The sequence below is a fragment of the Chiloscyllium punctatum genome, chromosome 24 (genome assembly GCF_047496795.1).
Source record: "Chiloscyllium punctatum isolate Juve2018m chromosome 24, sChiPun1.3, whole genome shotgun sequence".
Classification (NCBI taxonomy): domain Eukaryota; kingdom Metazoa; phylum Chordata; class Chondrichthyes; order Orectolobiformes; family Hemiscylliidae; genus Chiloscyllium; species Chiloscyllium punctatum.
In genome coordinates this window covers 18,318,494-18,331,082 of record NC_092762.1, presented here as the reverse complement: position 1 = coordinate 18,331,082, position 12,589 = coordinate 18,318,494, and the positions used below count along the sequence as shown (strand labels likewise).

The window sequence follows — 12,589 nt, the reverse complement described above, 5'->3', positions numbered from 1 at the left end:
TCTCGCTGTGCTCTTCTCACCAGGATGAATTACTTCTACTCAACCTCCTCCAGATTTCATCTGACAAAACATTCATTAAGATCCCTTTGCATGACATGCACTTCGCAGCTCTCAGTATTTGATTTTCCTGGATGTCTTTCATACGAAAAAATGTTCACAGCAACTTGACTTGAAAAAGAAAATCGCGCTCCTTTTCATTATCCCAATGCAACCGACATTGCAATGTAGTTTATTTAACAGGCTCAAACTATTCTTTGAGATTTTTGTCATAGCGTCAATGCAGATAAAAAAAAAACTATTAGAATCCCAATTTCCATACGACAGCCGTGATCATCTGAAAACAGCACCATTGAAAGCCGTTGATGACAGCGACGAGAGTGGGATTCGAACCCACGCGTGCAGAGCACAATGGATTAGCAGTCCATCGCCTTAACCTCTCGGCCACCTCGTCACAGATGCACGCAAAGCTATGACCTTATGAATAATTGAATTTCGTAAATCATGCAGAGCAGCAGATATTTCTCCCTGGTGTTGGTGAAATGAGAAATAAAACAGTACGGTTCCAAGACTATGGTCTGACCCCTGGGTTGTGGGGCAAGTGCACTCCCACTGTCAGACAATGCACATAATGATCTGAACAAATGTGAGGAAATGAATATGTAACAAGGTCTGTTGAATTCTGTGAAGATTTGAAGTCAACGGAATGAAGAACCCGAGACAGCAGGAGGTTTTCTTTCAATAAAGAGTTGAATAGAACTCTGAAGGATCGTGGAGTCAAGGGTTATAGGACTAAGGCAGGAACAGGATACAGATTGAGGATGTTCAGCCATGATCATAATGAATGGTGGTGCTGGCTCGAAGGGCAGAATCGCCTACTCCTGCACCTGCTGTCTATTGTTTATTAAATTGCCTGTGAGGAATTGTTTTCCAGACTGGAGGAGTGCATAGTGCCCAATGTCATTATTTGGAACACCTAACTTCCGCTCAGATGTTTTTGACACGCACTTGTGTACAGGACAGACAATTTCAAAATCCAAAATAAGGCTAAACTGACAATTGAACTCAACAATGCAAAAACCTTTATCTGTATCATTTTCCTGGGCCGTGCGACACCAAGTCACTGTATGATCACAGCAGCACAGTGAGCAAGTGTCAGAAGGAAAATGAGTGCAGTGCCAGAGCGCATACTGGGAGCAGCAGGTGACAGACGGGGATGTGCATATCACACAACAGGAACACTTCCCAAACAGCGGAATGCGGTGGAAGGATTCAGAGGGAGTTTACACTATGAAATTCGATGCCAGAGACACAATGGAGATCTGTCATTGAGTCTGTTCAAGATGAAGATTTTAAGATTTCTACGGGTGCAAAACAATATAAAAAGCTCATGGGTTAGTGAAGGCAAAAGATGAAATTGTACATTTCATCAATCTACCCATCTTTACAATGAGGACCTCACCACTTTCCTCACTCAGGGACTGAACCAATGGTGAAGATGATCATATAACCCCCGTTACTAGCCATGGAATCAGAGAAAGTGGGTTTCCCAAAGGTTAAGGTAAAACCAGGAATGTGGAGGTAAGCATAAATGTGTTGCTCCTGTGCTGAAAGTGACCAATGAACGGTAACTCTGTTCCAGTATAGTGGGGTGTGCTGTGCCGAAGTTGTAATTTTGAGCCTCAAATGGAGCAACTTCAATTTATCGTCGGGTTGAGGGATACAGACAGAAGGTGATATTGAGCAAAGCCAAGTTTATGGGAAAATACCCGTGTTTGTGGATTGAGAAACGACCTTTTCTGGATAATGACTTTTTGATCAACAAACATCCTGCAAGTACCTAAAACGTGAACAGACATGTGTGGAGAGAGAGCCGAAGGTGATTTTTCAGCAGATGGATAACGTTTCCCAAGTGCGCTGCGTTAAATTCCGGAAAAAATAGATGTTGAACTGATTTCATGTTACACAGTTTTTTTGCAAACTCACAAAGGTTATTGCAATAATAAAAACAGAAATCACATAGGACCGTTTGAATATTGTATTGAACTGAATTTTGGTCTGAGCATATTTCATCTTAAATGGAGTGCTGCAGAGAAGTACAGAGGGTTAACAATACAAAAGGACAGAGTCTTCTTGGTGGATTTCTTGGGTGGAGTTAAGAATGTACGAAATGTACATAACATCATGTGAATGTGGTCAAGTCTTTAAAGTAGGTGTTGCGTCTCCAAGTGACGATTCAATTCCTACTCATTAGGATATCACTTCTGTCTGCAGTTATTTTACGACATCAGATCCATTTCCAGAGTTTCACATTGAATAATACGCCACACCTTACCAATCCATGAACTTGTTATACTCAGTCTTATTCAGTTGTACGGGTTCATGAAATGTCTTTGTATCTGAAGTGAACAAATTCGAAATTGTTACGCAATCACACTGACTTTCACTCAAAGATAAATTCTCTCCTTGTACGTTTGTTCGTGTATCTTTTAAAACACTCTGAAGTCAGCTTCTACGTTTTACTTCTGGAAAGTCGTTCACGATTTAAATAACTCTATTAAGTGGAAGAAACTCTCATCCAAACTTTTCTCAATCATTCACTAATGGTTTTCATGCTCTAACGAAAGTTATTGATTCACTGGAAAGAGGGAATGCCCCCAATTTATTAATTCCAACCTCGCGTTATGTGAAAATCTCATTTGTTTACATCAAACTTGCGTGTTTCTGCTCCAGCATTTCCAAATCTCGTGAATAAACTCCTTCATTTTTTCTTTAATCCCGTTTATATCCTTTCTGATAATTTTATGTCTCAGAAAACAACGTCACTTATCTTTGTAATATCTTGCTATCCAGGAAACAGTGTCTGTGCCCTTTCTAACTTCTTGACATGTTTTTGGTGGATAATGAGGACAAGGATTGCACACAATGTTCCCACTGAGTATGACCAAAAGATTTTGCAGTTACACTATGAACTCTTTGCTTTTTAAATATGACGCCTCTATTTATAAACTCCAATAAGGTAAATTACTAAACATGTTCATGAACATCGTCTCCATGGAGACGAAAATTTTCTATCACTTCCTTTATTCTTCCACGGAATGTCTGAAAGGTTTGTAAGGCCAACATCTCTAAATCCCCGTGTCCGGAGTCAGTCTCAGCTATTTCTAAAGGCGACTGAAGTTCAAATACTTCATAGTGTGTCTCTCGTCATTCCTGTGCAGAATGGTTCTGGACAGGAAATGCCATCACCAAAGGCCACCGTGGATCTGAAATCAACAGTTTTCACAGAGTAATGGTCGTAGCTATTGTGTGTCGTATGTCCGTGTTCTTGTTCAATTTGTTCATCATTTCATGGGTCCCTGTAATGAATTCTACTGAATGATTAATTTGTGAGAGGAGACATTCCCTTTACCACTCATTCGAAACTCCATGGAACAGTGAAAGATTTTACTCATACGCTTCCGGAGGACAGTCCTGCCATTACTGGGATGAATCAGTGAACATTCCCCACGTATCCTCGAAGGCAAGGATTTCCTTTTCCATTTTAGGAGACCATTACAGCACTGAGTCTCATGTGTGCATTCATTAAAACCAAAACAGTTGCAGCAAGACTTTAAAACTAAGATTTTGCAATCTGTTGGAATTGGTTGTCCCAAAAATTACATTTCATATTATGGTATGTTTGCAGATGAAGGCACTTTCTTTATCTTGAGCAATTATATTTCATTTTGTCAAGAAATTATCATGCGCTGTTCTCTCTTTCCCTTTTAGTTTCCCGTTTTATATCCCGTATTTTATCTGTTTATCCTAAGTTTTCAATAATTTCAATCAATCTCGCTCCTGATTACCAATGCCACAATTTTGTCAATTTATATGCAGTGCAGCTGTAGGGCGCGGTGACCAAGTGGAAAGGCATTGGTCACGTGAACCAAATAAAAGGAGCCGGCTGGTGGAATCTGGCCGTTCCATCACAGTCATATTTAAAACATTTAACGTAATCTTTAGCCAAATAATACTTGCAGTAAATAAGAAAACAAAAATGAAAAAAATGCTGATGTTGAAAATCAAACAAAAACAGTCGTTTCTGGAATATTTCAGGACGTCTGGCAGCATCTGTGGGCAGACGGACCCAATGGATTTGAAACGTTAACTGTGATTCATCTGGACAGATGCTGCCAGCACACCTGTGAATTTACAGAGATTTCTGTTTTTGCTTTAGATTGGCAGATTTTGTCGCAGTTCATGAGAACAGTGCTCATTAGAATCAAACAGACAGCATGGACCTGGGAGTGTGAAATGAGACAGTAATAATGAATGAGTGGAGAGTGTTGTACTGGAAAAGGACAGCAGGTTAGGCAACATCTGAGGAGCAGGAGAATGGACGATTTAGGCATAAGCCATTCATCAGGAATTAGGCTTGTGAGTCGGGCAGAGGAACAAAGCTGAAGCCAGGTGCCAACTCGCAGGCACCTCCTCCTGCAGACCACGATCACAACCTCTCCTCCTCTCACCAAACCATCATCTCCCAGACCATCCACAATCTCATCACCTCTGGGCATCTCCCATCCACAACCTTCAACCTCATTGTCCGTGAACCGCGCACTCCCCGATTCTACCTCCTTCCTAAGATTCACAAACCTGACTGCCCCAGTCGACCTATTGTCTCATCCTGAGCCTGTCCCATCCGAATCATCTCTTCCTACCTCGACACAATCCTCTCTCCACAGTTCAGGAAATGCCCACTTACATTCGTGACACCCCCATGCACTTCACCTCCTCCAAGAATTTCGTTTTCCCGGCCCTCAACGCATCATCTTCACCATTGACATCCAGTCCCTGTACAAATCCATCTGCCATGACAGAAGTCTACAAGTCTTCCATATCTTAATCTCACACCATCCCAACCAGTACCTTTCCACCAACATCCTCATCCACCTGGCTGAACTGGCCCTCACAATCAACAACTTCTCTTTCCAATTCCCCTACTTCCTCCATCAAAACTGGTAGCCATGGGCACCCGCATAGGACCTAGCTATGCCTGTCTGTTTGTCAGATACACGGAACTGTCCATCTTTCGCAATTACACAGGCACCATCCTCCACCTGTTTCTCCGCTACGTTGATGAATGTTTGGGGCCACTTGGTGCTCCAACGAAGTGGTTTAATTACTCAACAACTTTACCAACATCTTCCACTTCGACCTCAAATTTATCCGGATCATCTTGGCAACTTCCCTCACCTTCCTGGACCTCTCCATCACCGACTCTGGCGACTGACTAATTACAGACATGTACTACAAGCCCACCGACTCCCACATGTATCTAGACTACATCTCCTCCAACCCTATCTCGTGTAAGAACGCCATTACTTATTCCCAATTCCTCCACCTCCAGCACATCTGTTCCCAGGATGACCAATTACACCTCAGAAAGAGCCAGTTGGTCTTCTTCCACCATCACAACTTGCTTTCCCACGTGGTTGACAGCGCCCTCGAGTTCATCACATCCATTTCACATACCACCACCCTTGAAGCCACGCCTCTCAACGCAACAAGGACAGAACCACCTGGTGCTCACCTTATACCCCATCAAACTCCACATAAACGCATCATATTCTGCCACTGATGCCACCTCCAAACAGACACCACCATCAGAGATATATTTCGCTGCCCAGCCCTGCCAACATTCTGTAAAGACCATTCCCTCCATGACCTCCTCTTCAGGTCCACACATCCCCCCACCAGCCCATAACCCTCTCCTGGCACCTTTCACTGCCATCAAATGACGGGTGAAACTAGCACCCACACCACTCCCCTCACCTCAGCCAAGGCCCGAATGGATCATTCCACCTCCAGTAGAAATTCACCTGTACAGCTACCAATGTCATCTACTGAATCCGTTGCACCCAGTGTGGTCTCCTCTACATCAGGGAGACAGGAAACCTTCATGCAGATCATTTCAGAGAACATCTCTGGGACACCCGCACCCACCAACTTCACCATCCCGTGGTTGAACACTTCAACTCCCCCTCCTACCCCAACAAAAACATACAGGTCTTGGACCTCCTCCACTGCCAAACCATTAGCATTCAACGTTTGGAGGAGGGACGTCACACATTCCGGCTTGGGACCCTAACACCACACGGGATAAATGTGAATTTGAACAGTTACCTCATTTCCCCTCCCCCAAGCACAAGCCTTCAACTCGCCAACGCCCTCTCGACCCATTCCATCACTGCTATTTCTGACCGATTTTCTTCTCCCTCCTATTCATCAATCTATTTCCGGTCAACCCCACACCATTTCCACTTATCTCTCAGCCCGACTCACAAGCTTTATTCCAAATGAAGGGCTTAAGCCTGAAACCTGAATTCTTCTGCTCCTCGGATGCTACCTGATCTGCTGTGCTTTTCCAGCATCACACTACCAACTCTGATCTCCAGCATCTGCAGTCCTAACTTTATCCTTGGAATTATCAATGACCTTAGAGTGAATATATCCCTCGATGCAGTGATCACAGTGTGACTGAGTTTTCCATTTTTTTGGGTGAGGGCAGGCTGGATCTGAGACGAGACCTTAACGTCTAAACAACGGTAATGGTATCAGATAGCGAAGTTAGGGCGGGCTGAAGTGAAGTGGAACATTCTGTCAGAAGATGGGTCAGTAAAACTGTCCCACATCACCTAGACTGTAAAAGACACGCAGAAAGAGAAAATCAACTTCAGTGCAGACACAATGACAGGTAAAGTGGAAAGGAGACAATACAACACACTGAGGTGCAGTGGAATTATATATGTAAAAGGATTCGATATATAAGCTACACCTTTACATATGGACTGCTCTCACGTTTGAAAAAAGGAATTTCCTGCAGTATAACGGCGATATCTGCCTGTGACATCACAATGTTGAGAGACACTGACATAGTTTCTTCTGTAGCAGCGTGGCCTAGTAAAACCATGATCGTCCCATTAGCCAGAATTCAATACTTCAAAGCTCTCCTCTGCGCTGTACAACTTATTTGCTGCTCCTTTAGTCAGATCTCAATCGCTTCACTGTGTATCTTCTTCTGCTTCCTGCTTCACGGAAACACTTGAAACGTGAACAAATCCACTTTCCACTTTCACCAATCTTTTGCAACTCCCGAGTTGACACAGGTACGAGTGACCGATTGGCCTTCTCGAGCGTTCTCACTCTGGTATAATCTGAATGATAAAGTGGACTGTGTCTGATCTGCAGAATGTCCCCACGCGGGACAGTGCTGTTTATCCCTTCCTTGGGGACTGAGCTGTCTCTATTGGCAGAGTATTCAGCCATTTCCCTCCACTTGCAGGCATTATGAGAGGATGTAAGTGCGGATATGTTCTGAAGATTCCTCTCACGGGCACAGACAGGTGCGAGAGCACCGCTGGAACTTAGCAACTTTGATTGTGAACTTCCTCCAAATATCATTTATTTAAGAGAGAGAGAAAGGTGCTGAGCTGGTGGGAAAGACAGAAATGGGCTGTGGACTCTCTTCCCTCAGTAGAATTCCAGTAAGTGCATTTTTGTGCTGCCCATTTGATATTGGGGATTCAGGGACATATTTCCCGATTGCTGGGCTAGAGTTCTGGCCACATTAATAAACATGAATTTAAGTGATTTTGTATCTTATTATGCATTCTTATCATTTTACAATTTAAACTGAAATACAATTTACTTATGTTTAACATTCTTATATTTTTAGTATTCATGAAAACTGTGCAACGTCCTCGGATGTAAGAATGGTGAAGATTGATGATGAGTGCAGTATGTTTCATGTTTTCTGTATAAACTTCAGAAGGAAGTTAGTGAAGTGTATTTGAATCAAATTCTCTGCCGAACTGAAGCCAACCGAATGCAAAGCCCTGTGACAGTGATAATGTAACATTGTCTGTAAACAGGGAAGTGACCCACGGAAATGCAGCCTTCAATCAAGTCTAATTTGCAAAACATTTTTCTCTGTCCCCTTCCTGAGCCTGGTGTTCCAATAGTCACAGGTCAGTTGCTCCTCCTCTGCCTTAACTTTAATTTCAGGATTGCAACAAAAGTAGAACAGGTTGCTCGAAGGTCCCAGAGGTATGAATAGCGCACGTTACAGGTTGGCGCTCTGCTGCTCCCGTGGAACAATCCATCATCACTTAACATCGTGTGAAATGCTGCAGCTGTAATTTCAATTATTATCTGAAGCTGCTTTTCCTGATGTTGATCAGGGATCATTGGTGTAACAGACTGAAGTGAATTTGAAAAATAACCTCTAATAAAGCAGCATTTATTGTAAACCTCCAGTTTCTGATTTGTGGGATTATACTGTATTTGGGAAATGTGTCAATTATCAGCAGGAAAGCTGTCCATATTCCACAGGCGATTATCCATCTGTGGATCAAGAAACAGAGGTAATGTTTTAGCATGATGACATTTTTCAAATCTTTGACCCTCCACTATATACCATTCTTGGAAAGGCTGTTAAACTCGTTTCATATTATCCCATTTCTTACAAACTCGCACAGCCCATTAAACTGTCCGAAAGGAATTAGATTTATCTCTTTGGGTAGATTGAATGTTGTTCGTGAATCTGGGAAAGTCAGGACAAATTGTTTTGCTGTTGTGCAGAACAGAGCGTTCAGACAGGAATAAGGACGAGTCATTTTGCTGGGTTTTTCGTGCGGAGATCAGTGAGTATTAAATGGATTCAGTTCCGTTCCTGGTCATTGTGACCAAATGTTCAAGGCAACAGATGGCAATGATGATGATGCTTGACATCTACAGGGCCATTCCTACTCATTAGAATCACCATTGTATTACAGATCAGGTGGGTAGGAGAGATGATGATCCTTATGGCAACCTGAGACAGTGCGACAATTAATCCCACATTGTTAGTCTCACTCTATACCATAAACCAGTTAGCCAGCGGAGTGAGCTAACTGGCTTCCGTTTACTGTAAAGCTATAACAAACAGATCAGTATATTTACAATTTGTAGTAGTTCACAAAGAACCAGCCGCGACACCTTTCAACACCACCAGCTCTTCTTATACTTAACTTCTTCAGTTGCAGTTGTTATGCAATTTCTTTCCAATGAAAGCTAAACAATTCGTGAGTGTGCCACTTTTGCATCCCCATCCAAGCAGCGCAGAATCCATGTCCCTGTTAAATTCGCTCCTTATGTGTCCGCATGTGGCTTTTCAAATATTCTGGAAACAGCTTCTAATTTTTTTTTCTTTCTGTAAAATCATCTCCGATTTCAATAACTCTCAGAATAGAAAGTACCTGCTGTAAACTTCTTTGTCGTTCCTCTCTGGTTTTGAAGCTCTAGCCTTTAGTTATACACTCACCTCAATGAGGGAATTTCCCTCCTATTTACCCTTACCTCAACCTCACATCAGCTGAAAAACATCCATTAGGACACGACTCAGTCATCCCTGATTTTTTCCGCTTATTCTTCATCTATCCCACCATCCCATTAAACTCCTTAATTTCTTATCTCTTGGCTTTATCTCCCAGTAAATCTAATTTCCGTTGTCTCGAACGATTTTGTATCAAGGGAACTCTCACCATATCCTTCCTGACCATATTCCAATCCCCAACCCCCATGTATCTCATCATATCTTTATATCCCAGTAAATTTCCTCCTCACAAATGATGTTGGGTCGAATTCAACGCATGAACATTTACCACTATGCTATGCAATCTCATTGCGGTTCAGGAAAGATGTGGGCTATTTCACTGACAGCTGAATCGGTTGGCTGCAGCAACATTGGGTCCATTTGCAGTCACATAGGTGAAAGTTGTATTCATTTTTAATTTCTTCTCAACGTGTGCTGAAGTAACACAGTGAGGAATCAATTAATATGATAAGACATATATAAGGGGGCGTGTTAAATCTGAGGTTATGAGATCAGGGTCGTTTGAATAAATTAGACCAGAGATTGTTCAAATCTCAGTCTCATGAGAGTGACAGAGAGCGATGTTGAGCGTAATAGACTGTCTTGGCAAAACCCAGTGCTATGAAGTTGTGGGTGTAATGTACTTTAAAGGGTGCTGAAATTTATGGCTAGCACAAGGAGTCCAGAACAAGTAACAACACAACATTTGGTCGAAAAAACTAACAGCTTTGTTACATGGATAAAAAAAAACAAATTCGAATTCGCCTAATCAGTTTAAATTATGCCCCAATCAAGGTTTAACAATATTAAAATCAGTGAAACGATCCGACTGTTTGTGGAACAAATATCAGACATGTTGAACAGTTACCCAGAGTGGCAAAAAACAGCAAAGAGAGCAGCTATAAGTACAACAGATGTCGGATGATAGTAAGATCGACGAGAGGTGACTATCTGGAGAAAGAGATTACATAGAAAAAAGCATCGACACTGACCTGGAGAGAAAATCTATCTAGGAAGATACAACGAGAAGATTCGACAACTGGCTGGTTCTTAAATTTTTGTAATTATTAATGGGGTCCGGGTTGGGGAAGGCTTTTCAGACCAGTATTGTAGAGCAGAAGGTTAAAGACAGGTTTAGAGAAAGGAGCGTAAGTAGTTGTAAGTTAATAATTTTCTATAAAATGAGGAAAATGTGTCCAGCAGGCTAAGACAAAAGGGAGGGGGGAGCGACTTGGGGTACGGGCGTTGGAAATGCAATAGGTCGAAGGAGGTCAAGGTGATGGTGATAGGCCAGAGTCGGGTGGGGGCGGAGAGGTCAAGAAGAAGATTGCAGGTTTGGAAGGCGGTCCTGAGTTCGAGGGATTTGACTGAGACAAAGTGGGGGAGGGGAAATGAGGAAACTGGAGAAATCTGAGTTCATCCCTCGTGGTTGCAGTGTTCCGAGGCTGAAGAGGATGCGCTCTTCCTCCAAACGTCGTGTTGCTATGGTCTGGGGATGGAGGAGTCAAAGGACCTGCATGTCCTTGGTGGAGTGGGAGGGGGAGTTGAAGTGTTGAGCCACGGGGTGGTTGGGTTGGTTGGTCCGGGTGTCCTCTGAAACGTTCCACATGTAGGCGGCCTGTCTCCCCAATATAGAGGAGGCCACACCACATCGGGTGCAGAGGAGTTACATTAGCAGAGGAGTTTACTCCGTTATGTAATACCAGTTTCTGTGGTTGCTGTGTTGTTTCGCTCATTCGTGTACTATGTCTCATTAACGATTTTGAAGTTGTCCCCTCGACGCAAAAGTTCCGTGCTTTTGCACCATTCTAAAAAAGATGTAGTGTGTCTAATCAACAGGGCTCCCTACAATAACACCCCACGCAGATTCAATCTATTTATCCTGGTATTGACCATTGGAAGCAGCACTGCGCACTCTCCTCGAATTTGGAAAACAATTCCCTCTAAGATAATGTAACATTCCCGCATTCAAGGGGATTTCATTCCATCCCCTTCAATTCCTCATAGAATCCGATTCAACAAGTTTTGTCACGGAGTCATTTATTTGTTTGTGTTCAAATCATGTGAGCAAAGGATCACAGTTGGAGAGTGCTGGTCACATAATCCAGAGGACAGACCATACTCTGTGCACTGTACTCTGCTAATCATCATTTCACTTGCAGCAGGTATCTATGCTCTGCAAAGTTTTCATGCCTGTTTTAAGAAGCAAAATAAACAGTTCCTGGTTCCTAATTTTGTTGTCACACAGACCAAGATTGTAAATGATGGAAATGTGCACTGGTCGAGACTGTCTGCTCTCCCAAATCCCTTTTCTCCCCAGCAGGTGGTAAGATGCTGGTCTGAATTGCTTTCTTCTGTTCCCTGTCACTCTGGGGTGATGTGAGCTGTGAAAAAAAAAACTTCCCTAAGCTGGGGGTAACGTGGTAAAGTTTATGCACATCAGGTGCAATGTGCCTGAGCGACAGGACTTGCTGCAGTAACATCCCATGTTGAGTCAGACAGCAGAGCCCTCGTTGTGAATTCGAGAAGTACACAGACACTGTTCCCGATTACTGGGAGAGATTCTCTCTTTCCCAACATTTCTGCACTTTTCTATCTGTCTCAGATGGAATTATTTGGACAAGGTTCTGAAAAGAATATGAGTTCCTGTGCATGCAAGATCTCCCTTTTGTACAGCTTTCCAGAATTTCCATAACTCCCACTCCCACGAGCCCCCTACCCCGCTGCAGAAGCCGGTGTTTGATAGGGAGCTGAAGAGCGCATTCATCTTGCTCTCCCACAACACTGATTGCCAATAGAAGATGAGTTTGTCCAGCTGCCAGTGGGGGAAGGGCTGGCGCAGCCTCCTGGGAAACGGAAGGCAGAATGGCAAGGAGCTATTGTTAAAAACTCAGTGCTGCCTTCATTCCGAAACAAAAGTAAAGCATTTTTTAAACAAAGAGACTCACCTGATTTATAGATCACGCTTAAGGTGCGGTTATGGCTCGTTTGTCTTGGGTGTGATATATCGAGTGGGTGATGTACGTGCGAGAATTGACACTTGAGCCCTGAAGCTTTTCATCCGGTCCCATTTTTGACTCAGAAAGTATGATTTCGATGAGATCGAGTTCAGATCAAGATACTGAATCTTCAAGACACACACCAGCTGCTTCTTGTAGGCGGTTAGTAGACTGGGGAATGGATTCTCGAACTCCA

At 43.1% G+C, this 12,589-nt stretch overlaps 1 non-coding gene across 1 annotated transcript; it reads right to left on the bottom strand.

Moving 5' to 3' along the window:
• Nucleotides 1-369: 369 nt before the first annotated feature.
• trnas-gcu (transfer RNA serine (anticodon GCU)) lies at nt 370-451 on the bottom strand. The gene has a single exon. It is a non-coding gene; the product is annotated as a tRNA-Ser (tRNA).
• Nucleotides 452-12,589: the final 12,138 nt, after the last annotated feature.